This window comes from Geotrypetes seraphini, chromosome 1 (assembly GCF_902459505.1).
Source record: "Geotrypetes seraphini chromosome 1, aGeoSer1.1, whole genome shotgun sequence".
Lineage (NCBI taxonomy): Eukaryota > Metazoa > Chordata > Amphibia > Gymnophiona > Dermophiidae > Geotrypetes > Geotrypetes seraphini.
Genome location: NC_047084.1, coordinates 317422458 through 317447187, shown reverse-complemented (window position 1 = coordinate 317447187; position 24730 = coordinate 317422458). Strand labels below are relative to the sequence as shown.

At 43.7% G+C, this 24730-nt stretch overlaps 1 protein-coding gene across 2 annotated transcripts in view; it reads left to right on the top strand.

The window, feature by feature from the left end:
- The first annotated feature begins 2149 nt into the window (after positions 1-2149).
- The window catches only part of TET2 (tet methylcytosine dioxygenase 2), a 202318-nt gene continuing 179737 nt past the window's right edge, over positions 2150-24730 (top strand). The window contains exon 1 of one of the 2 annotated variants that reach the window (XM_033956759.1): positions 2150-2389. The gene's annotated coding sequence lies outside the window, so the exon portion shown is untranslated. Of the gene's footprint in view, positions 2390-13050; positions 13130-24730 lie in introns of those variants that run through there. The other variant, XM_033956768.1, reaches the window with a different exon arrangement.

Below are 24730 nucleotides of genomic sequence, written 5' to 3'. Positions count from 1 at the left end.
TTTTCCATTCCTTAAACGAAGTCTTCTTGTCTCTGATCACTTCCACCGCTACAGTGAGCCACGCCGGTTTCTTGTTCTTTTTCCTCTTGGATCCCTTGTTGATACGCGGTACAAGTATTATTGGTCTCTATTGATCTTTCTGCAGCATTTAATTTGGCTGACCATTTACTACTAATCTCTCAATTGCAGTCAGTTGGTATATCTGGTACAGTGCTTTTTTGGTTCACTTGCTATTTTTTCCAACAGAAGCTTTAAAGTATCAGGCATAGATTCTCAAAAAACTACGTTACAAAACGACAGGCTGCTATTGCAGCTGTTCTGGTAGCGATTTTAAAAAAGCGAGTCATTCTCCAACAAACGGTCATGCAAATGAGGTTGGCAGAGAGTAGCGAAGACTCACTAACTTTGCATGTGCCCATCGCTGGTGATAGCGATGGGCACATGCACAGAATAAATGCAAAAAGAAAAAAGCATAACCAAAAACATAACAAGAGCAGGAGATATGCCACTCTCTCCCACTGCCAACCAACACCCCCCTGGGCAGTGCTATGCATTAAATATTCAAGAGACAGTCCCTACTCAGTAGAGCTTACAATCTAATCAAACAAACAAGTCAAGTAGGGGGTTAGGGAATTTCTTAGAGGGAATGGTAAAACAGGAATGAGTGCTTTACAAACGAATGGGTTATTAGTTAAAAGCAACCTCGAAAAAGTGGGCTTTAGCCCAGATTTAATACTATCAGAGACGAAGCTTCACATACGGACTCAGGCAGTCTGTTCCAGGCATAAGGTGCAGCAAGAGAGAAGGGAGGTAGCCTGAAATTGGGCAAGTTCTCTGTCCCCCCAACTGGACAAATCCCAATGTTACTGTCAGGATCGCCAGACAAGCCTGCAGTCCTGCTATTAAAAGTCAGAACTAAGAGACTTTGAATTTAGTGGATACAGTGAAAGAAGCTAGCAAAATATGAAAGTCAGTATACTAGTAATTGCAAAGTTACAGAAGGAGAATCACTACTGTACCCCAGGTCTACATCCAGCTTTCTACTATTGCTACCAAACTGATTCTTCTCAAGAACATAGAATACACATATTAAAGTGTAAAGAACACTTGTGCACGAGGGCAACTCTTTTTAACCCTTTATTTAGCATTGTTGCTCAGAACATGTGTTTTCTATGGCTCGTCTGAGAGATCTGTATCTCCAGATGCCTGGCGTTCAACATCAAGTTACATAAAGCAGCCGTTTCACCATCTGCCGATTGAAGGGTTAAGAAGCACCGAGGTGCTTTACTTCAGATCATAGGCTGTAGGGCGCTGGAAGAAACCACATACTTATTTCGGTAGTGTGAAGAATGTCCTATTTTCCCAGCTCACATAGCCAGAGCACACAGATGGGCAAATGCAGACATGTGTGTGATTTAAATGGGCAAACGATCTCTTAAATAAAGCAGCCGATGTGAGATCTCAGCCAGAAGGTGCTGAGCTAAACCCTTTCCATAAGAAGTTTAGGGAGGGGGGATTGCTCACCGAGCCGGGGCCCTGCTGCCAAGAATTAATTCACTCAAAAGTCACCGAAGCAGGAAGTTCTGCTGTGATAACTTTCCCCAGCTCTGCTGAAAATTGCTAATCCAGTGGTCTCAAACCTGCGGCCCACTAGGTATTATTTTGAGGTTCTCGGTTTGTTTATCATAATCACAAAAGTAAAATAAAACAGTTTCTTGTTATTTATGTCTCTTTAGCGATAAATGACAATATTATTATTATTATTAAGAGTTTTACCTCATGCAAAATTGTCATTTCTTTAATAAGACACTAACTATTTTTTCTGAGGCCCTCCAAGTACCTACAAATCCAAAATGTGGCCCTGCAAAGGGTTTGGGTTTGAGACCACTGTGCTAATCTAATAATTTCATGTTCTGAGAGTAACTTTTCCTCGGTGTAAAAAAAAAAAAGTCTACCCTTGCCCAATCTGCTCCACTCCAGAGCTTCAAAACAGCCCTTACTATACAGCTTAGTTAGTATTTCCCAGCTCACAAAAAAAAAAAAAAAAAAAACCCCAACAGAAGCAAGCTGCTGTGATCTTTTGTGTGGGAAGTGCCGGGCTGAGAAGTGATTTGCAAAAGCGGAGCTTGTTGTCAGCGTGCGCTGGCTGGAGGGGCTGGTTCACATGCTAGTCACGTAGGCCGCGGGGGAGCCAGCCAGAGCCGCGCTGGGGCTTCGTCGAGCGATGAGAGAAGACGTCAAAAGTGCCCTATGAATATTGATGCGGAGGCTAGGCTGCTTTCGTAGAGGAGCGGAAGGAAGCATGATGGCTGCCCTGTAGGATTTGTTAGGAAGGAGGACCGGGGCTGTGTTTGCCGGATTCCTGCAAGGCTGAGGGGCCGTACAAGAGGTCAGAGCGCTCTCCCCCCCCCCCCACACCCCATCCCTCTAAATGCTCCTTTTCCTCTCTAGCTCTTTCTCTTGGAGCCCGATCTCCAGGGAACTCCATCAGTGCTGTCTACGTGAATAAAAAAGGGAAGAAATTTGCTGCAGACCCCTCGTCATGGCTGACAAATATAGTGTTAAGAAAACGAGTTTCTCCTTTTCTGCTGTACATAGCGGTTCGTCTAGTCGAGCTCTTGAGCTGGCTCCCCCTCCCACCCACCCCCCACCCCCAGTGTGTTTCTCCTGGTTTCATTTTTTTTTTTTTTTTAAAGTACAGCTGTTTTCAAATGTGCAGATCGGTGCGACTCTTCCTTATGTGAACCCTTTTATGTATTTGAGGATAATGCTAGGTGACAGTTTTGGGGTTTCATTTCTTCCCCTCCCTCCCCTCCCCCCCCCCCCCGCACCCCAGATTTAATTTCTGATTTGAGGTGAGCTGATGGGATTCTGCAGTGGTTGAGCTTTTAGCTTTAAAAAAATAAAAGGTTTTCATGCTGTCCCGCATCACAGAAAAGATACTTGGTTTAACTTTTTAAATCAACATGTGGGAGGCACAAAATAGGCACGTTCTATTCTGCTGGGGGGATTTTTCTCTCTCTGTGGGTGAAAGTTGGGTTTCTGGCTTTGTGCTTTCCTTTGGTAGGATACCGGGGAGAGTGACGGGCAGTGACAGAGAGAAAAAGGATTCTGGAGTTTGGGGGACTACATGGGATATGGGAGGAAATGAAACCCAATCCTACCAAAGCGGGGCAGAAGAAAAGAGACAGTGGCCAGGCCTTTCGTCCTATTTTTTTTTTTTTTTTTCTTAATTTGAAACACATTCTCCAGCCATTGCTGCTACATCACCAACACAATCAAATATTTTAACCCTCCCCCCTCCCCCCCCCCCACACACACTGATTACGGTTAGAATTACTTCCATTCAGAAAAGTGTGTAAGTCTCCTAATTGTGTGACACGGGGGACATGGGCAGACGTTATGCTCTCTTTGCAACACCCAACGATTCAGTATCCCAGAGAGGAGACTTAAAAGATAGCATGGCTCTTAGGTCCTGTCCTGTGTGTCTGGAAGTTTGGAAGTCTGATATTTTAATACTGGAAATAAACCAGGATGCAGTGCTGGTAGATTGTGTTTGTCCAGTTTCTTTATCTTATTAGATCTAACTAGGATGGGGAGGTTAAATCTGATAACAGTGCACAAAACTGCCTTAATAGCACTGCATATCTTTCCCCATTTATTTGAAGGGATCAGCGGTCACTCTGTTCAGTGAAAGTCCTTCCCTGCTTACTGGCTGAGAACTAATGAGCCCATCACATTTACATGTTAATAGCGGGCTGAAATACTGCAGTGGGGGGCAGATAACATCTACAGTTATTTGTGTAATGCTTGTCTCATGCTCCTTTGCTGCCTAACAGTTGGGGGAAGTTTGATAAATCGCAAAATGATGATTGCTCCAAAGAAAATCAGTGTGAGGAGGCGTTAGTGCCGAAGTGGCCTGGCTTAAAACTTCACACAGCAGGTAGAGAAGTGCAAAAAACAAAAGCACACCTTCTTTCCCAACAACTTCTGCACTCTACTGCCAATTATTCCCTTGTGTTATCTTCCACATGAAGGTCATGTTTACTTGTCCTAATGGAGTGGATCCATGACGGTGTTTAATGTGCCGATGTGACACACTGCTGTCCATTTAAACATTTTTTTTTTTTTATAAAACGCTGTAAAATACAGCTTTAAGCTACTTACTTTTTATTGTCATTATTATCTTTGTTTTAAATTCAGAAATCACAAAATATAGAAGTTACTCATTCTTCTCCCGCCGGTCAAGGTATTCTCGATGTTAAAAGATAATTGGGTCAAAGTTGCCCGTGCACACTCAGTGTCGCTATCCGCAGGAGCAGCGGTGCTGAATATACCTCTTCAGTGCTGACCTGTGGATGGTGGCCCATATTCATCTTTTGTCCGGGTAGCTATGCAGTTGAAGATGGGCCAGCAACAAGACTGGCCTAAGTTTACCTGCATAGTTATTCGGATAGTAGCTGAATATTACTCTCTACACTTCTCCCTCCGTATTCGCTGTGATAGGGAATTAACAGAACCGCAAATACAGAAAAACCGCAAATAACTTTTTCATATGTTATTTGCTGTTTTCTATTAAAAGCCATCGTGAATATGGTGAAACCGCGAATAACATGGTGGGAGACCTGGCCTGTTCCTGAAGGAGAGGCAAAACACGGTGAAGAACGTGCTGGGAATTAGCGATTTTTCTCTGTAAACGCTTGGAATCAGCGATTTCTCTATGCAAGCTGATGTAATTTAGGGGGGAGGAGCCAGCAAGCTAAAAATCGTGAATAATTGAAACCGCGAATAACATGGTGGGAGACCCTGGCCTGTTCCAGAAGGAGAGGCAAAATACGGTGAAGAAAGTGCTGGGAATCAGAGATTTCTCTATGCAAGTTGATGTAATTTAGGTGGAGGAGCCAGCAAGCTAAAAACCTTGAATAATCGAAACCGTGAATATTGAAACCATGAATATGGAGGGAGAAGTGTATTCATAGTCATGCAGGACACAGCAGCCTCTGTCCTTACTTGCCCCAGCATTATTCAGATAAGTGGTAATTCTCTACAGAAAGTTAGGTGAGATAATGCATGCTAAGAACAAACGGGCTGATTCCATAAATGATGCCTAAATCAGGCACCTAGGAAAGTGGTGCCTACCGCATGCCAATCAAATTTAGGCACCATTTGTAGAACCGCACCTAGTGGGGCCCAAATTGAGTTAGGCACCATTAGGCATCTGCAACTTAGGTGCCATTATAATGGGCTATGGTTTTCTTGGCCTAAAATACTTGTGCCTAACTCTTGCTGTGCCCAAACTTTGCCCCTAATCATGCCTACTTTTTGGTTAGGCACAGGTAGGCAACGCGGTTTAGGCGCCTACATGGTGCTTACCAAGGCCTTCTTTTACTAAGGCACGATAGAGGTTTCTACCACAGACAGGGGAGCTAAATGCTCCGACACTGGTAGGAATTCTATGAGCATTGGAGCAGCGTTGGAGCATTTAGCACTCCGGACCATGGTAGAAATCTCTACTGCAGCTTAGTAAAAGGGGGGTGGGGGGATGGCAAGTTAGGTGCCTACCCAAAAGTTAATTCAGTGGATTTCAATTATCAGGTGACTACCGGTAGGCACCATTTATGGAAACAGGGCCAAATTCTAATCTGGCAGTTAAGAACCTAAGAATAGCCTTACTGGGTCAGACCAGTGGTCCATCAAGCCCAGTAGCCGGTTCTCATGGTGGTCAATCCAAGTCACTAGTACCTGGCCAAAACCCAAAGAGTAGCAGCATTCCATGTTACCGATCCAGGGCAAGCAGTGGCTTCCCCCATGTCGTTCTAAATAACTATGGACTTTTCCTCCAGGAACTTTTCCAAACCTTTCTTACATGCATAATTTCTGTTTTGGACTACTGGCATAGAGAATGACACGGGGAAAAAATCTGTCCTCGTCACTGCACCGTCCCCGGCCCACCATCCTCTGCACCGCCCCGTCACCGCTGTTCCCTTCACCGCCCCGTCACCATCACCGCCATCCCTTTCACCGCCCCGTCACCGCCACTGCCATCCTATTCACCGCCCCGTCACCATCCCCGCAGCATCCATATAAGCCTTAGTACTGTAATATTTAGCTTATTCCTTTCTTATAAATCAAAGTTCTGGCTGCTGAACGAGAGAAAGAGATGTTCAGCTGGCAGGGCTTTGTTTATAAATTTTTATCAACACAACTAATATACTACTTTATCCTAAAGCAAAAAATAAATAAATAAATATAATTTTTTTTCTACCTTTGTTGTCTGGTTTCTGCTTTCCACATCTTCTCATTCAATTCCTTCCATCCACTGTGTGTCTTCTCTCTGCGTCTTCCATTTGCTGCTACTGTGCCTCTCCCTTCACCCCCTTCCACAATTGGTCTAGCACCCATCTTCTTCCCTCCACTCCCCCATAGTCTGGCATCTGTCTTCTTCCCTTCCAGTGTCTTCTCCCCACTCTGCCTTCCACATTTCCAAGGAAAAGAAACTTTTCCCTTTCACCCCCTCCTTCCTTGTGTGAGCCGGAACACGCAGTCCCCACAGCCCCCACCCGCACGCCGGCTTGATTGTTTAACCAGCTTCCTCTCTCCAGCTCTCCTTAGTTTGCCGGCTTTCTTTTTTGGCGACCGGCACGCTTTCAAAGAGCCGCACACGCGCGGCTGCTCAAAGTTCAATCTTCTGCTCTGCTGCAATTTCCTGTTTCCGGTTGGGTCAGAGCAGAAGATTGAATACTGAGCAGCCGCGCATGCACAGCTCTTTTGAAAGCGTTCCGGTCGCCGAAAAAGAAAGCCGGCAAACTAAGGTGAGGTGGAGAGAGGAAGCTGGTTAAATGATCGAGCCGGCGTGCGGGTGGGCGGGTGGGGGCTTCGGGGACCGCACAATCCTTTATGCCTCACTGCGGTGACAAGACCATTCACCGCTTCACGGGGCGGTGATGGCCTTGTCCCCGTCCCCGCAGAGGCTACTAATTTTCATTCCCCGTTTTTGGCGGGTTACCCACGGCTAAACGCGGTAGCCGCGGGTAAACCGCCACCGTGTCATTCTCTATACTGGCATAACGCCATATGCTAGCTTGGTGGCTGGTGTAAATGCTTCCGCTTAATTGTTGTCAGGTATGTAGCTGATGGCATTCTGCTGTATAATCTGTATGCGTAAGTGCTAGGCATGCCTCTGACCTGCCATGTTCCTCCAAAGTGCCCCTTGCAGTTTTAGGGAGTTTGAACACTCGGGGGCTGATGCTCTAAGGCTCACGGTAGTCTCTTCATTCTACCGTGAAATTAACACAGAAAAATTCATGCTCAAGCTAATGAGCATATAAATTACTGCTGCATTCAAACTGTAGCAGTAATCTGCAACTCGGCACTAAATGTCAACTTTCCTGTCAGTGCCTGAGCAGTGATTGGCTCAAGCGCCCGACAGGAAGAGTTGGCATTAAAAAACAAAACATACTGTGTCAACATTCCCTTTAACTCATGCCCTGCAAAACACATTCCCCCACTCCCTCCTCTTCCCTGATGGTCTAATAACTCCCCTCCCGACCCAACCTGACTCCCCTTCTAACTTAACATCTCTGATATATATATATATATATACAGTGTTCTCCCCAGAAATTTTTTCCAGCTGGGTGGCATGAAAAAGTAGCCGAGTGAGGTGGGACGGGGAAATTTGGTGGTGGGGAAAATTAAATGTGTATTATTTTTATTAGTTTATTATCATTAATTATTTTCCAACCTTTTTTAAGGTTCAGCACTTGTGCCAGAATATTTTTATTAAATTTAAAAAGTATCCAATTCAGGATCCTGCAATCCTAACAAAAATTTTAAATAATAATTGTTATGACATAAACCAAGCACCACAAGTATTGTCGCTGTCAGGAAGAAAAGTGAAAACAATGGGAAAAAATATGGGAAACCTAATGAAGAAAAAGAAAAAAATATTCCTCGTCATCAACAGCAGTTGAATCCAGAAACTAGTAGGATTACATCCATCAAGTTTCAGCTTTGAAGGTACACCTGGGCCCTCCCAGCGTCCCTACCTCACCCTTTTCAAGTTAACACCTGGAAACCTCCCAGGTCCCTTACTCTACTAGATGTGGTGCCTTCTGGACTACAGGGGTTCCTCACAGCTCCTGGATTCTACGGTGGATTTTGAAAGATATTTTTATGGCTTAGGCCGCAGAGGAGAAATGTTCCTGTGGCTTAGGCCTTAGTGGAGGAGAAATGTTCCTGTGGCTTTAGGCCTCAGTGAAAGAGAAATATTTCTGTGTCTTTAGGCCTCAGTGGAGAAATATTTCTGTGGCTTTAGGCCTCAGTGGAGGAGAAATGTTTCTGTGTCTTTAGGCCTCAGTGGAGGAGAAATGTTCCTGTGGTTTTAGGCCTCAGTGGAGGAGAAATGTTCCTGTGGCTTTAGGCCTCAGTGGAGGAGAAAGGTTCCTGCGGCTTTAGGCCTCAGGGGAGAAAGGTTCCTGCGGCTCAGGCTTCTGTTGAGCTGCAGGATGGGGGCTGTACAGTGCCATTTTGGGGGGCAACACCTGGCTCTCAGGTCCTTTCCCCCTCCCCCCTTGAAGAACCTGGCTACCTAAGTTCCATAAGCTCACTTGTTCTGTGGGCGCAGGGCTACAGAAGTCACCATTCTCTTTAGAGAGGTGCCGGTGGGAGGAGTTTGTTACTACTTTGTTGCATAGGACAGCCGAGGATGCTTCAGCCGTAGTCGCGCACAGGCAGCAACAGGCCCTGAGGGCGGTCGGCCAAGGCCCTTCCCTCCCGCCACGAAAGAGGGGGGTGTCACTGCAGTTGCTGGTGCCACCGCTGTCAGTCTTTCTCCTCTTGGAGGAGGGATACCACCTCCGGCAGAGATTCCTTTGCCCTCACTATTCAGCAGGCCCTAGTTGAGGTTGGCCTTGGCTGGGGCACCATTTCACTGGCAGCCTAGTGTACCTTGTTTAATCCCGGCCGGCTGACAGCTGGGGCTAGGCTAGTTGTGGGCTAGCTGCAGCTCTTTCTCTCTGGATCAGAGTTTTTTTCTTTCCACTCCTTCTGGGTCATTCATGTGGAGGAGTGGGCTAAAAGTTGGATCAGATATCTCAGTATCTGATGTTGTTGCTGTATCTATTTGGGGGCTCTGGGAAAGGCACTTGTCACTTCGGGGCCAGGTACAGTTTTGTTGTATTGCTTCTCCTCTGGCATTCTTCTTGACTTTGGTCAACAGTTTGCCTCCTGAGAGAGCTGTATAGATTTGTGCTTCAGAGGCCTTCAGTTAGAGGAGGAGTCTTCCCTTGTCCCGTTTCCAGGCTTCATGCCCTAGACCCTTGCGAGGAAAAGGTCTGGTCTACGGTGGTGCTCATGGGTTTTGACATCAGCTAAGGACCATTGCCAGGCATGATGGTTCCATTCCACAGGAGGATATTTGGGGCCTGTCAGATATGATGGGAGGCTGCTTTGCACTCATTCTATTCATGGGATGTAGCTGTGTTTTCCACAGCACGGTGCTCTCTGGCAAGGATGGCTCCTTTTCACATAGGCTAGGGAGGGTAGCCTCTGTATGATCGTGGGTAACATACTCTCTGGAATGTAGAATCTCCTTGGACACGTGCTACAGGGCAGGATTTGGGGGCGAGGGATTTCCCGTTCGCTTCTTTATTTCTCTCCCTACGTTTGGACTGCTTTGATACATCTCACTAGTCTCTGGATTCATCTGCTGTGACTAAAGGAAAGAAAATTATCAGGTAAGGACATACATAATTTTACCTCCAAAGCCAATTTGCATATGCTGAAGGTGTCTTCAGTTAAATATTTATTCTTCTTTTTTTCCTAGAGGCCCAGTTGTCTGCAGCTTTCCCATAATCAAAGTCCTCAGGATCTGGGCCCTCCAAGGAGATCAGCATGAGATTATTTAGAGTGCTTTGATTCATGCGATTTCTCAAACATGACTTGATCCTTTTAAGGGCAGAAAGCCCCCTTTCACATTCAGCTGTGCTCACTGGGATCACTAGCCCAATATGAGCTAATTTGGCTAAATTTGGAAACGACTCTTTGAGCTCTGATGTTGTTGTCATTTTTAGTAAAATTTGTTTTGGATTGAAGTCTTTGTATGATTGACTTCTGATCATTTTTGATGCAACTGTCCATTCTTGCCTGCTACTTTCATATTTTAAAATTGGAGGGCTATCATTTTTGGAGTAATGAGCAAAAAGAATTTCAGCAGACTCACTTGAATCGTGAGTTTCTTCATTGAAAACTTTTGAAAAGCTGGAAATAATTGGCATGTCAGGGAATCTTGCATCTAGGTGCTTGACAACTGTCTCTAGGTATTTATCATATATTGCAATTTTGAATGCCATTACATCACTCTGTGTATAGACAATGCGGAGATCTGACCATTCTTCTGCCAAAGATGAAGGTTTTGAAAATATCTCCCAGGAGTGTCTTTCAACTGCATGATGGACAATTTTGTGGCAAGCAAAATTGGCTCAATTTCGGTAAGATTGACATCTTGCCTTTGCCAAGCCTTAGATAAGTTGGACAACAAAGGTCAAGCATCATCAGAGAGGAAACAAAATTGTACGTTTTAATACATCTGCTTAATCCTTCAGCTGTGATGTCATTTCGTTCAGTGGCCTCTCTTTCCAGCGCAGCTATGACACTCATCATGCACTGTCGTAGTTACTGTACTGCAGAGGCATGAGACAGCCATCTAGTGTCACTGGCCATTTTCAGCTTAATCTGGGGATTGTTCAGAATATTTTGCATTTCTGTTAAACCATCCTAACTGAAGAATTTTGGAAGAAATAGAACAGCTGCCTTAAGATGTCTTTCAGTTTTGTTAAATAAGGTATGGCAGCTGCTGCTTGGGCACTTGCAAGGGCCAATCGATGGTTTACACAGTGGCAGTTGACCAAGAGTCCAGATGTTTTATCTTTAAGCAGTTTTGCCACACCTTTCTGTTTCCCAATCATAACAGCTGTTCCATCTGACCCTAGTCCAACCAGATTAGCAGTTTTCAAGCCTAGTATGTCCATAGTCTCAGTCAGTGTGTTGGTTATAGTCTCCGCTTTGCCATCACTCATATTGCGGGTTGATACAAAACTAATTTTGACCTGTTGAGTGACCTGGCAAACATATTTAATGTAAATAATTTAATTGTTTTACAACTGAGATGTCTGTGGTTTCATCACACAGAATACTGAAAAAGTTTTCAGCGTGCATATTTTTCAGTATGTTAGACTTTATTTCTGATGCTAAGACATCCAGCAGCTCTTGCATTATTCTTTCTGAGGTGTAATGTGCATTTTTACAAACATTGAGATGTTGTAAAAAGGAACAACCCATTTCTTTACAGTGTTCCAACAGCTTTTCAAACAACGTTGTATGTGGTAACTCATTTTTTGCCAACCAATACATGGATCTTAAAGCTCACACAAAGGCATCTCTCTGTAAGTTATTTAACATAGATACAGATCTTTCAATTTGACCGATTCCAGTTTGCTCTAGTACACGCTTTCCTAAAAGATCAGAAGACTCAATGTGTGTTTTACTTTTTTCATGGTCCAGCAATCTTTCTTTTCGAATTCTTGTGCATGGCACATTTACCCAAGGTAACTCCCTCCTTGGGAGGTGTTTGTTTGAATATTTCATGCACAATGAGCACCACATACCATTTTCTTTGACCATTAGCCAATCAAACTCTTTAAACCATTGTTTGTTTATGCCGGATAAACGGTGCTTAGATTTATCAATTGGCAGAGTGTGTGCTGAAAAGATTTCCCCTGATGGACCAACCTCTGCAATGTTTTTGTCTGAAATTGCCACATCAGCAGTTGACGCTGCACCTTCATTGGTTTGTGGCATCTCTTTTTTGAAATAACTGAGCAGTGTTGTTTTCTGAACACTTTTTTTACTCATGTTGGTAAAATGAAAAGTACCTATGAATAAGACTTTTGAGAGGTAACGTGGAAGCCTATTGGTTATTCAGTGCACACTTACACTACGGCAGGGCAAGATATGAACAAAAAAAGGAATGGCAGATGTGTCACTTTAACAGGAACCAGTGAGTGCTACAAGGATTTTTATTTTTTGCTCATCTGGGCTTAACCTGCCCCAAACACTCTGTGATGAAAGAAGAGGGAAAGGCACAGCCAAGTGTGGCCCTGGACTCTTTTTTTTCCCCCTTTCTGGAGGACCTACTGCTATTAAATATTTCTATAGCGTTCTCAGATGTACGCAGCTCTGCACAGAGTCACAAAGAGGGAAAAGCACAGCCAAGTCTGGCCCTGGACTCTTTTTTTCCTCTTTCTGGAGGACCTACTGCCATTAAATATTTCTATAGCGCTCTCAGATGTACGCAGCGCTGCAGAATCACAAAGAGGGAAAAGCACAGCCAAGTCTGCCCCGGACTCTTTTTTTCCCCCCTTTCTGGAGGACCTACTGCTATTAAATATTTCTATAGCGCTCTCAGATGTACGCAGCTCTGCACAGAGTCACAAAGAGGGAAAAACACAGCCAAGTCTGCCCCGGACTCTTTTTTTTCCCCCTTTCTGGAGGACCTACTGCTATTAAATATTTCTATAGGTCTACCAGACAACGCAGGCTGCACAGAGTTAAAAGTAAGAAAATAGTCTCTGCTCCAAAGATCTTACAACTTTTTTTCTCTCCAAAAATACCCTGTTGAAAGCACAGAGGGAAGTTAGAACCATCAACCTAACCCGCACAAAACTTTCTGCCTGGTCAATCAGCACCAGCGGGAAACAAAAGTTCGGTCGCTGAAGGGGCGGACCTTTGGAGCGTGGGCGAAAATGTTTTAATAGGTCGATGTTAAAACACTATGCAAATTACCCTTTCTTGCTCACGGTGAAGGAGTAGGGGCGGGGAAGGGGTAATTTGCATAGCGTGCTAAGGCGTTGGACTAATCGAAATACAACCCCTTGGCGCGCTATGCAAATTACCCCTTCCCCGCCCATACTCCACCGTGAGCAGTGGCGTGATTCGTGGAAAATCCTTTGGTCTCTAATGCTGATTCTTCTGCTCATGCTCAGTTAGATCTGATCTGAGCGGAAGAACAGGCGTTTTCCGAAGTTTGCGTGCTGAATTAAATGCTGCTGAAGTTGTGGTTCAGGCAGGAAAGGTATGTTCACCTTCAAGTACGGGGTGCAGGCAAACCGGAAGAAGCAGGCGCTTGACAATTCATGCGTGAACCACTGCCGAGTCGCGAGTCCGATGTCAGATCCCGGAACCGGTCCTGCGCGATCTCTGCAGCTGCAAAATGGCAGCCGGGCGCTCACTTAAAGTAGCTTGGCGATGCGCCCGGCTGGAACACGCTAGGGAGAACACTGTTATATATATTTTTTTAAAAAAAGCCCTTGTGGTTACTCACCCAGACCCCCTCCCCTCCTCAATTGTAAAAACAATCCCTGGTAGTCTAGCAGGAGTCCACCCCCCCCCCCCCAACCCCTGTACCTGCATGCCTTACACGAGACAGACAGATCATGCCCTGTGCATCCCCCAACGCTCTGCACAGGATAGGGTGCTGCTGTTTTGCAGATGACAATGCCTGGAGACAGAAGTGAGTAGACATCTCTCCTGCCTCCATGCCTAAAAACATTTTTCAAAAGAGCAGTCACCTGGGGTTCAAAGGTCAGGTTGCTGTCAATGATGATCCTAAGATGTTTAAAATTAGGACCAATATTAAAGAGCTACCGCAACAACAACAACAAAAAAAATGGTGTTATAGTTGGGATGGAGATAGTCAATGATCCAGCGGCCGACTTTCTTGGAGTGCTTTAGAGCGAGAAGTTTGTCAGATGGCCATTCAGAGATCTTATTTAGTGCTGGCTGAAGGGAGGATCTATGAGGAGCAAAAGGATCAGTATAATGAACTAAGAGAATATTGTTCAACCTAGTAGGATGCAGAGAGCTCCAAATTTAGCAATTAAGTTGTGCAGAGAGCTCCAAATTTAGCAATTAAGTATTCTAAAACTTACACACACAATTTTGTGCAGGAACCCTCGCATTCTATATGGCACCCAGATTTGCACACCCAAAACTGTGTGCACACCCAAGATGCATGTGCAACTTAATTGAGTAACGATTCTTTAACTATCAATAATTGGTGCTAACAACCAATTATGGAAGTTCATTGGCACACATTAAAATTTGCACACCTGTCTGGCTGTACACTATTCTATAAGGCACGGTTCCTAACTCAAGTAGCTCCAAAGGGGGTATAGCAGGTCAAGGCACTCTGAAAAGCTGTGCATGAAATTACAGAATACTGCCTAACTGTGCCTAACTGGGGCACCAGCATTTACATCGGGATTGAAACATTCAAGGTACTGAAGGGGATAGACTTAGTAGATAAGGACAGGTTGTTAACCGTCTCCAAGGTAGGGAGAACGAGAGGGCATTCTAAATTTGAAAGGGGATAGATTCCATACGAACGTAAGGAAGTTCTTCTTCACCCAGAGAGTGGTGGAAAACTGGAACGCTCTTCCGCAGTCTGTCATAGGGGAAAATACCCTCCAGGGATTCAAGACTAAGTTAGACAAGTTCCTGGTGAACAAGAGCGTACGCTGGTAGGGCTAGTCTCAGTTAGAGCGCTGGTCTTTGACCAGAGGGTTGCCACGTGAGCGGACTGTTGGGCATGATGGACCATTGGTCTGACCCAGCAGCGGCAATTCTTATGTTCTTATGGGATTCAACAGGTGTAAGACTGGCATCCAAAGTTAGGCACAGGAATCAGCACTATGCAAACTTCTATAAAGAGCACACACCCTTTATAGAATAACGCTTGGGGGAATTCTATAAATAGCACGCAAAAATGGTCACCCGAAAAAAAAAAAAAGTCCGCCTTAGGTGTCAAATTGTAAGTTTATAGAATTAGGGAGATAATAGTGAGACACTCTACAAGAATTTTCCATGGCACTATCCATATCATTGTTGATATTTGATGCTATTTAACGAAGCAAGAGGGGCATGGTTATGTAGGTCAGGAGCAAATATTCAGTGACATTCTACAGTGTCAAGGTGGCTCACCTAACTGTGTCGAATGAATTATGCAGGTCCCAGCACTGAATATCATCTGGACCAGGAAAATTTATGGCAGTCACCAAAGCCCCAAATATTCAGTGCTGATACCCAGATTAGAGGCAGCACTGAATATTCAGGTCTAATTCAGCCCATGGTGATGGGTGTTTTAAAAAAAAACAACAAAACACTGACCACTGCAGGCTGGCTCTCGAATGGATGCTGTCACTCACGATTCAGGGATAGAGCTCAGATAGAGCACTTATCTCAAGAGCGGAAGTCATTGTTTTTGAATATCTGACCCAAAGATCACAAGAAAAGGAGAGAAGAGTATTACGTAGCAGTTGCACATGACTTGCTGAACCTGTGGCTAAAAGTCTGGAAATACTCTCGTAACACTTAGGAGGCAATTTTATAAGGCATTTAGGAGGGAATTCATTAAAGGGCACTAATATGTTAACTGCTAAGATGCCTATCATAGTCTAAAAACCACTAGTAAAACAGTCTATGGTTTATACATGTAAATTTATTCATCCTGTCCTCATGTAATTTAATCAGAGATGGGGGGTGGGGGAAATAGGGGTAGGTTTGCACTTATGCATAAACCCCCTAATTCTGTATATGATACTTGCAGTTGTGCAACTTAATTGATGAGTTGGCTTAATCAACATTGATAATTGGCAATTAACACCTCCTGATTGGCATTAATTGGGGATAATTAGCATGGTAGGCGCATAGCACAATATCCAATGAGTGAATCTAAAAGGGGGCATGGTTAGGGCTGGGTTGCGGGCATTCTTTTAAGTTATGCACAAGTTCTTAGCTGACGCATCGCCAGCGCTGTGTGATTCTATAAGCTGTGCATAACTTTTATAAAATCGCACTTAGTGCCACACTGGTCAGCGCCAGCTTTTTAGGTGTGTTATATAAAATCAGGCACTCAAAACATAAGGAATAAACTTTTGCAAAAAAAACCCCAACAACTTAGAGCTCAAAGCTCCTTATATAATTATAAATGAATGTGAACGTGTTCAGTGTCCATGCCTCATGCACTAGAGCCGCAAAGAGATCATTTAGGATCCGTCTTCGCACTTTTCTTGTCCCTCGGGGCCCCAAGTGAGGCCATTGCCACTTTATAAAGAACTTCCTTCATAACTTAATATCAGTACTTAAGTGGCACTTTCCTTATTTCCCTGGGGACAGTGCAGGTCCCAGCTGGTCAGTAATAGCTGTTCCTTCATGGCTCAGCAGGATGACCATTTCAAATGTAATTGGTTGAATATAAAACCAGGCCCATGTTTTATAAACCCTACACATAAGTATGCAAACTTTACCTGGAAATTTGTGTGGTCCCAAGAGCGGCCATAAATGCACAGGTCGGCTTTCTGGGATATAATTTCTTACAAGCAATGACTAACGTAAGTTGCCTTTGTAAAACAGGCATAAGGTGTGCATGTCTCCTGTCTACAGGAGGTGCCCAGAAGTAAATAAGCTTCATTAGCCAGCAATAAACGGGCATGGTCTTGTGAATTGCTTGATGGTTTTATTGTCACTGCCAGAGGTACTTCAGATCTTAAGTCCTGATATCTCAGATATACTGCTTGCTGAAACTAGCCTTCAAATCCAAAATGGCTGTTGAAACTATGCTTTATAATACTATGTTTGCTGTGCTATGTTTTGCCAGACCATGTTTGTCATGCTACAATCTCTCATGCCACATTGACCACACAAAGTTTGCCACTCCATGTCTTCCCTGCTATTTTGCGTCATGCGCACTTGCCTTACCATTTTTGCCAAATCATGTCATACTATATTTGCCATGCTATGTCTCGCCATACCACGTTTTGTCATATTATGTTTTACCATGCTTTGTTAACTGTGTTTTGCCATCTCTGTCAGATATAGGTTACTGCGGGTGGGCAGACTAGATGGGCCATTTGGCCTTTATCTGCCATCATGTTTCTATCTCCTACCATACTATGTCTGGGAGTGTGACGCAGAGTTTAGAGCTACAGCCTCGGCACCCTGAGGTTGGGGATACAAACCCACACTGCTCCTTGTGACCCTGGGCAAGTCACTTGGTCCCCCATTGCCCCAGGTATATTAGATTGTGAGGCCACCGGAACAGACAGGGAAAAATGCTTGAGTACCTGAATAAATCCATGTAAACCGTTCTGAGCTCCCCTGGGAGAACAGTATAGAAAATTGAATAAATAAATAAATAAATGATGTGTGCGTGCATTTTATAAGGCCCAGAAGCCCATTTCAAAATGTGGGTGGGGGTGGTGTCAGGATTGTTGCATTACAGGCCTACCGCACTGAAGGGAGGTGGTTATAGTGAAGAGCCCCACTTTCTGTTTCTAAGCGTCCCATAATTGTGTCTGGGAAGAGAGTATCTGATGCTGCTCATTTACCCCCGCCTTTACAAAGCCGTGCTAGCGTTTTTAGCACCGGCCGCCGTGGTAACCGCTCTGACGCTCATAGAATTCCTATGAGCATCCGAGCTGTTACCGCCGCAGCCAGCGCTAAAAACACTAGCGCGGCTTTGTAAAGGAGGGAGTTAACTATGTGTCAGGAGATATAGTTACTTTCCTGCCCTATGGTCTGTATTAACCCACTAGTACATTCAGCATTAATACAGATCTTTCTATTTTTTGGCCTTTACATGTGCATTAGCATTGCCATTGGGGAATCAATGGGAATGTATTAGCACATTTTGCACACATTTGACTGTTAGTACTAAGGATACTTAGCTGGACTTAAATGTTTGTGTAGGAAGGTTCTGATCTACTATGCTTTCCCCCCCAAATTATTTGGAATGAGGAGGCATGCCAGAGATTGATTTATTTAATCAAATTTCTATAACTTAGAACACTTTACATGAATTAATTCAGGTATTCAAGCATTTTTCCCTGCCTGTGCCGGTGGGCTCTCATTCTATGTAAAACACCTGGGGCATTGGGGGATCAAGTGACCAGCCCAGGGTCGCAAGGAGCAGCGCGTGTCAGAACCCACAACCTCAGGGTGCCGAGACTGCGGTTCCAACCCCTGTGCCACACTCTCAGACATAGTATGGTAGGAGACAGCATGGCAAACATTGCTTGACAAGGATGGCAAAAACATAGTTAACAAAGCATGGCAAAACGTAATATGTAAAACATAGTTAAGTATGGTAAAATATAGTTTGGCAAACATGGTATGGTGAGAAATAGTATAGTGAGCCTAGTTTTAAAAGCATGGGTAACAGAGTATAACATGACTTGGCAAAAGTGTGCGATGAAACAGCATAGACCAGAGATTCCCAACCCTGTCCTGGAGGACCACCAGGCCAGTCGGGTTTTAGGGATAGCCCTAATGAATATGCATGGGGCAGATTTGCATGTCTGTCACCTCCATTATATGCAAATCTCTCTCATGCATATTCATTAGGGCTGTCCCGAAAACCCGACTGGCCTGGTGGTCCTCCAGGACAGGGTTGGGAACCACTGGCATAGAAGACATGGAACAGCAAACACTATGTGGCAGACATGGCGTGAGAGATTGAAGCATGGTAGACAGTGGCAAATCTCCACTGTATGCAAATCTGTTTCATACATATTCATTGTGCATAGCCTAAAACAGGGGGTAGAGAACTCTGGTCCTCAAGAGCCGTATTCCAGTCAGGGTTTTCAGAATTTCCCCAATGAACATGCATTGAAAGCAGTGTATGCAAATAGATCTCATGCATATTCATTGGGGAAATCCTGAAAACCCGACTGGAATACGGCTCTCGAGGACCGTAATTCCCTACCCCTGGCCCAAAATCTCCACAGCTTGAGGCGGTCATGAATAGTGTTAATTTTGAAGCAGCAGTGACATAGATTCCCAATGTTTCTATTGATGTAGGCCTATATATAAGAAAATTCTTATTATCACCAACTCTTTTTATAAATTTAAACTATAAAATGTTTCTCTAGTAATTGAAATCTATAAATAAGAGTTGGTAAGATAATATGGCTGGCATAGTTTTGGCACAGTGCACATGGTCCTGTACTCTGGCATGTCAACACTGACGGCATTATGACGGAAGCATTTTCAAGGTAATTTTACTGGGGTGTATTCGGTAATAAATTTGTTAAAATTAATTTGCTTGTCACCATTGATAGTCACGGGGAAAGCTGCTACTTATTTCTGGAGTTGGTATCATAAAATCTTGTTGTTCTCTGGGTTTCTGCCAGGTACTTGTGACCTGGATTGGTCAATGTTGGAAGCAGGATACTGAGCTAGAAGGACCATCGGTCTAACCCAGTATAGTTATTCTTATGTCTAATCATGTTGTTGATCATTATTTTTGCTATCTGTGTCTTTTTGGAAATCTGGGGGATTCTAATTAGAACAAAAGTATGGCTGAGCTGGTACCGGGCATATTCATTCGTTTTAGGCGCTTTTTTAATTTTGAGAAGGCCACAAGTGATCATTAGTAGATGTGCATCTTTATCGTAGTAGAGTAGAGTATTGGACCTGTTTGTTGTCCAGGCTGTATGAGTGTAGCCATGAAGCCAGTAGCATATCCTAAGCGTGAAACCGGCCAATTTGACAATTGGAGCTTTCCAGTAGCAGGCAGAACTTGCCAAGTTTCTAGGGATGTTGGTGGTTAGTCTCACATGCTGCACTGGAAAAGGCAACCACAAGTGATTTCACCACTCGCTTAGCACTGGGTCTCGGTTTCAAGGCAATCCCAGAGCAGCGCTTATGATACTGTTGAAAAGCCTACTGGGCATTTCATTTGCAGGCCTGCATGGAAGGCACTTTACACTTCCTCAGTGATTTTTTTTAATCTACTGAACCACAGGTCTCTGATTGTGTTGTTGTTTTTTTTACCAGAGTACGAACACAAAATGGGCAAACAGAGCATCAAGCTTGCTTTCTAGTAGTTACGATGTACTTCAGTGAGTTTACAAGAATATTAATCGCTGGCCTGCTCTAGCTCTGATTACTTCTCGTTTTCAAAGCACATATTTGTTTGCTCAGCACACATAGGGCCCCTTTTACAAAGCCGCAACAGCGATTATCCCCATAGGAAGGGGCTTTGGTGCATTTGCCATGGGAGAATCGCTACCATGGCTTTGTAAAAGGATCTCTTCAATGTATTTGGTAATTGATGTCACCTTTCATTCTAGAGTCGGGGTGGTAATAGGGGGATGATAGTAATATATGTGGAATTATTTGAAAAAAAAAAATGTAGGGTTACCATATGGCTCCAGAAAAAAGGAGGATGGATTGAGACATCTGGATTTTACTTCCGTTGCTTTCAACGAAAGTAAAACCCAGATGCCTCAGCCTGTCTTCCTTACTTCCATTACCTTCAGTTGAAGTGAAACCCGGATGTCTCAATTCGTCCTTCTTTTTCTGGAGCCATACAATAACCCTACTTAAATGGCCTTTGTCTTTTAAGTTTCGTGGACTCAAATAGAAACAGCGAACCTGCCCTTTAGGCGAACAGGCCACATTCTGGTTTGCGATTTTTAAGATGAGGTTGGGTTGAAGAAAAAGTCAAACGGGTTAATTTCAAGGATGAAAGCGAGACAATTGAAAATGTATCTAATAATAATTTACCGCAGTCAAAAGATTTAACCTTCCACCGATTGACAAAACTCATTTTGCAGTGCTAGGCAGAACATCTTGGCTGCTGGTATGCTGCACTGTTGGTCAAGCCTCAGACTCGCTATCCTAATATATCAGAGTATTAAACCCACAGGTTTCCATTCCTTGTGTTTAAAATCCTGGCCTAAGATACTAGAAAGTCAAATGATGTGGGAAAGGACTTGGCTTTGCAGAAGCAGTATTGGTGCCAGGGGTTACCAATGGAGTTTTAGGTTAAGAGAACGCCTCTCCATGTGGTTGTGCGCACATGGCCACAGTGTTTATAAACACAATCAGAGGATTCATGTCAGCTATTATGTAACAGCCAGTACAAAGTTTCAGGAGTATCCTTGCTCGCTGGATTACGACTGTGTGTGTGCGTGTGTTTTTCTTTTACAGTTATGAGATCAGTTGGGTAATCCCCCCCCTCCCTCAAATAAATTGGTTCTTTGTCATGTTTAATTTTTATCAATAATTTTTTTTTTCTCAGTTTGGCTTAAGCAAAGCTTGCTGAGTGTACTTTAGTGTTATGATCATGTTTACTGGTATGTTGACTAGGCCCAAACTTGGAAAGAGTTTGCTTTGAGTGAATAGCTTTAAGTAAATTGTAGAGACTCCAGCCTTAGCTTAAACTGTGACGTTCCTTTGAAAATGAATAGTTCTCCTTTTCATGGAGGCTGTTGTTTTAGCTAACTGGCAATGAAAGGCCATATCCTATTGTACAAACCTTACAACTTAAATATTTTCACTACTGCTTCTTAAAACATACTAACACTGAAATGTATTAATATTACAAAAGATTTTGCCTCTGCAATTGATGTTTTACTTCTGTGCTGTAGGAAAGAAAGAAGCTGCTTTGTTGTGATTTCTTTGTTCATCCAAACCATAAATCCCAAGTCCTACAGAACCTTGTTGAAGTGAATGAAACTAAGGGCTCCTTTTACTAAGGTGGGCTAACGCAGGAAACTTCTAGAACTAATGCCAGCTCAATGCTGGCGTTAAGGTCTAGCGCACGCGGCAATATAATGCGCGTGTAGTACGCGTGTCAAAGCCCTAACGCGGCTTAGTAAAAGGAGCCCTAAATTCATCCTTGGAAACGCTCTCCATCAACCGTGATTTTTGCACCTTGGTCTTTGTGAACTACTCAAAAGAGCAGATCAAGCTTGAACTCAAAGGGGAAGGGGTAAAATGCGGACCTCACGGACCTCGCGGATCTAAACCCGTACGGCCTTAAAAATCTGAGGTCCGTGTCCGTGGCGCTTGTAGTTGCTGTTGCTGATCAGACCTTGATGAGATTTTTGCACTGACGGATACGTCTCAGCATAGGGAGGGAAAAGTGTTAGGATCCGTCAGCGCTAAAAATCTCTTCCAGGTCTGTCAGAGCCAGAGACTAGTGCTGGAGCTACAAGCGCCACGGACACGGACCGACACGGACCTCAGATTTTTAAGGCCGTACGGGTTTAGATCCGCGAGGTCTGTGAGGTCCGCATTTTACCCCTTTCCAACTCAAAGCCATTCTATACTTTTGAAATACAGTTCTTGTATTTGGAATGCATTGGCCTCCATTACTGGAGGGAATTTGAAAGACTGTTTCACAGTTCAAGAGTTTTCCAAGCACCCTGGTGCAGGTCAGTTCTCTTGCTGCACACCATATGGGACAGTGGTCTCAAACTCAAACCCTTTGCAGGGCCACATTTTGGATTTGTCGGTACTCGGAGGGCCGCAGAAAAAATAGTTAATGTCTTAGTAAAGAAATGACAATTTTGCATGAGGTAAAACTCTCTATAGTTTATAAATCTTTCCTTTTGGCTAAGTCTTAATAATAATATTGTCATTTATAGCTAAAGAAACATATGATCAAGAAACTTTTATTTTACTTTTGTGATTATGATAAACATACCGAGGGCCTCAAAATAGTACCTGGTGGGCCGCAAGTTTGTGACCACTGATATAAAACATTTCAAACCATTTTAAGGGAACAATGTAAGGTTATAAGCAAAGACAAAGTACACGTTTAAACTTCACACTTCAATTTTTAGCTTTATAAATGAAGGATATATCTTTTCAAATATTTATTACATTTCAGATCCATTTCTGGATTTAGTCATGTACTGTGAATGAGCGAAGGGTGAGGATTGGAATAGAGATGAAAAAGTGAGCAACTGGGCTGCAGGAGTGAGGACATAAGAGAAATTGAGATGTGGGTCTGGGGCGGTGGTAAAAAAAGATTACAACTACTATGATTAAGACGGCTATGTCTAGAATCTCCCATGTTTATTTTTATTTAAAATCAATCAAATCAAATGTTACATTTGGGTCCCTTCCTCCTCCTAACCCCCAAAAAACAAGTTTGGTTGTGCCACTGTGATGCAACCTAATTCAGAGTCACTAACTCAGTGCAACAACTCCTATTGTGGACTTTACGTTCTCATGTCCAATTTCCAACTGAATATGCTCATATTACTTTCATTTTATTGTCTGTTCTCCTCCACTTGATTGTATGTTATTTTGCTTAGACAGAGCAGGTTACAAATGGTTAAAATAAAATAAACCCATCTAATTCCTATCAGTGAAAGCTTCATTAAAGTGCAAGTACAGATGCATAGGCATGTCTTCTGCAGTCGTAAAGTTTATGGCTGGCAAATGGCTTGCGTATATATGGCTACGCTCACTATTTACAAACAGAGCAACTCAGGAATCCTCACGTTGCCAAGGGATCAAGTGAAAATGCAGTCAGATGGGGCAGCTGCACATCCCAGGTCCCGACAGTCTACACTTACTGTGCACCACTGTAAATCAAGAGCATGCCTGGTCCAGAAAGTCTGCAGCCTTATTCAGTGGGAGCTTCCTTCATGTCAGGTTGAGATAATATTCAGCTCTGCGGCTTACAAGGCAGTCATCAGTGGTGAGTCAAAAGAGATTATTGTTGCACCCACAAAGCATTGGAACAGCACTCCATCCCACGTAACTGAATCCTAAAGCCTTTAGACATGTACAGTATAGTTACCACAAGCTGGAACAGCCTCAAACTGCTAACATTAGCATGATTCAGCACTGGAAAAATGCATTCAAAGCAGGACAAGCATTGTACAGTGTGACAGAGCTCGTGCTGAACTGTAAAAACACTCCTTGTTTCCTGGACAAGGCTGGCACAACCAGTCCCCAAACAGTTCACTGCATTGTTGCCACTTGCGTACCCTCTAAAAGCAAGTTCAAAGGCTCATTCATCTAGGCAGATGAAGGTATTTGGAAAGCAGACAAGGAAAAGTTCTAATTGTGTGAAGTTTTAGGTGTGATTTTGCTCATATTATTAGGTACTGTATTTGCTTTATTTTTAACTTGGCTTTCCCTTCAGCCCTGTGGTCTAAATTGCTAGAGAAATACAGGATCAGCAGACCTCAGTAACATATTTAACTGTTTTGTTGTGTTTTAATACTCGCAGAAAAGGCCAACAGCAAATGTGATTTTGGAGTGCCCTTTAAATTACATTGCTGGACGGCTGCCACTGTATTTTGTTATTGTTGGGCTTTTTGTCATGCTTCCCCCTCCCTTTTCTGCACTCTGTCTGCATTTTTTCCCTGGCTGGAACACGAACACCGGATTAGAGTAGACAATCACCTTTCGCATCCAATGGACCACCCACAATTTGCATTTCTATTAACCAAGTGCTTTGGAACTTGGCTCTTTCTGGTAAATGAAATGATTTCAGGATTTCATGCTTCCCGCTAAACACACGGCGTCTGTGATCTTTCTTTATAGTCGCTTTGGAAATATTGATTATGTAGCTTCTCAAACCCATCATGACTTCTGAGATCCAGATCAACGGGCCACCAAGCCCAAATAGTGAGGAGGCCAATTCTTTAAGTCCCCCTGATTAATAGAATAGTCCCCAGTAATTTGTGTTTCTTATTTTGCCAGGGTGCAGGGGATTGCCTGAATAGATTTAGGTACTTTGAGTTTGAGAAGGGACTCCCAGGTTGATGTGGATGTGGTAACTGTGCTGCCTTCCTTCCTTCTATGCCGCACACGTGGCTTAAGTGTTTACAGGCGGCTCAGTCACAGAGTTCCTAAGGCCTGTTGG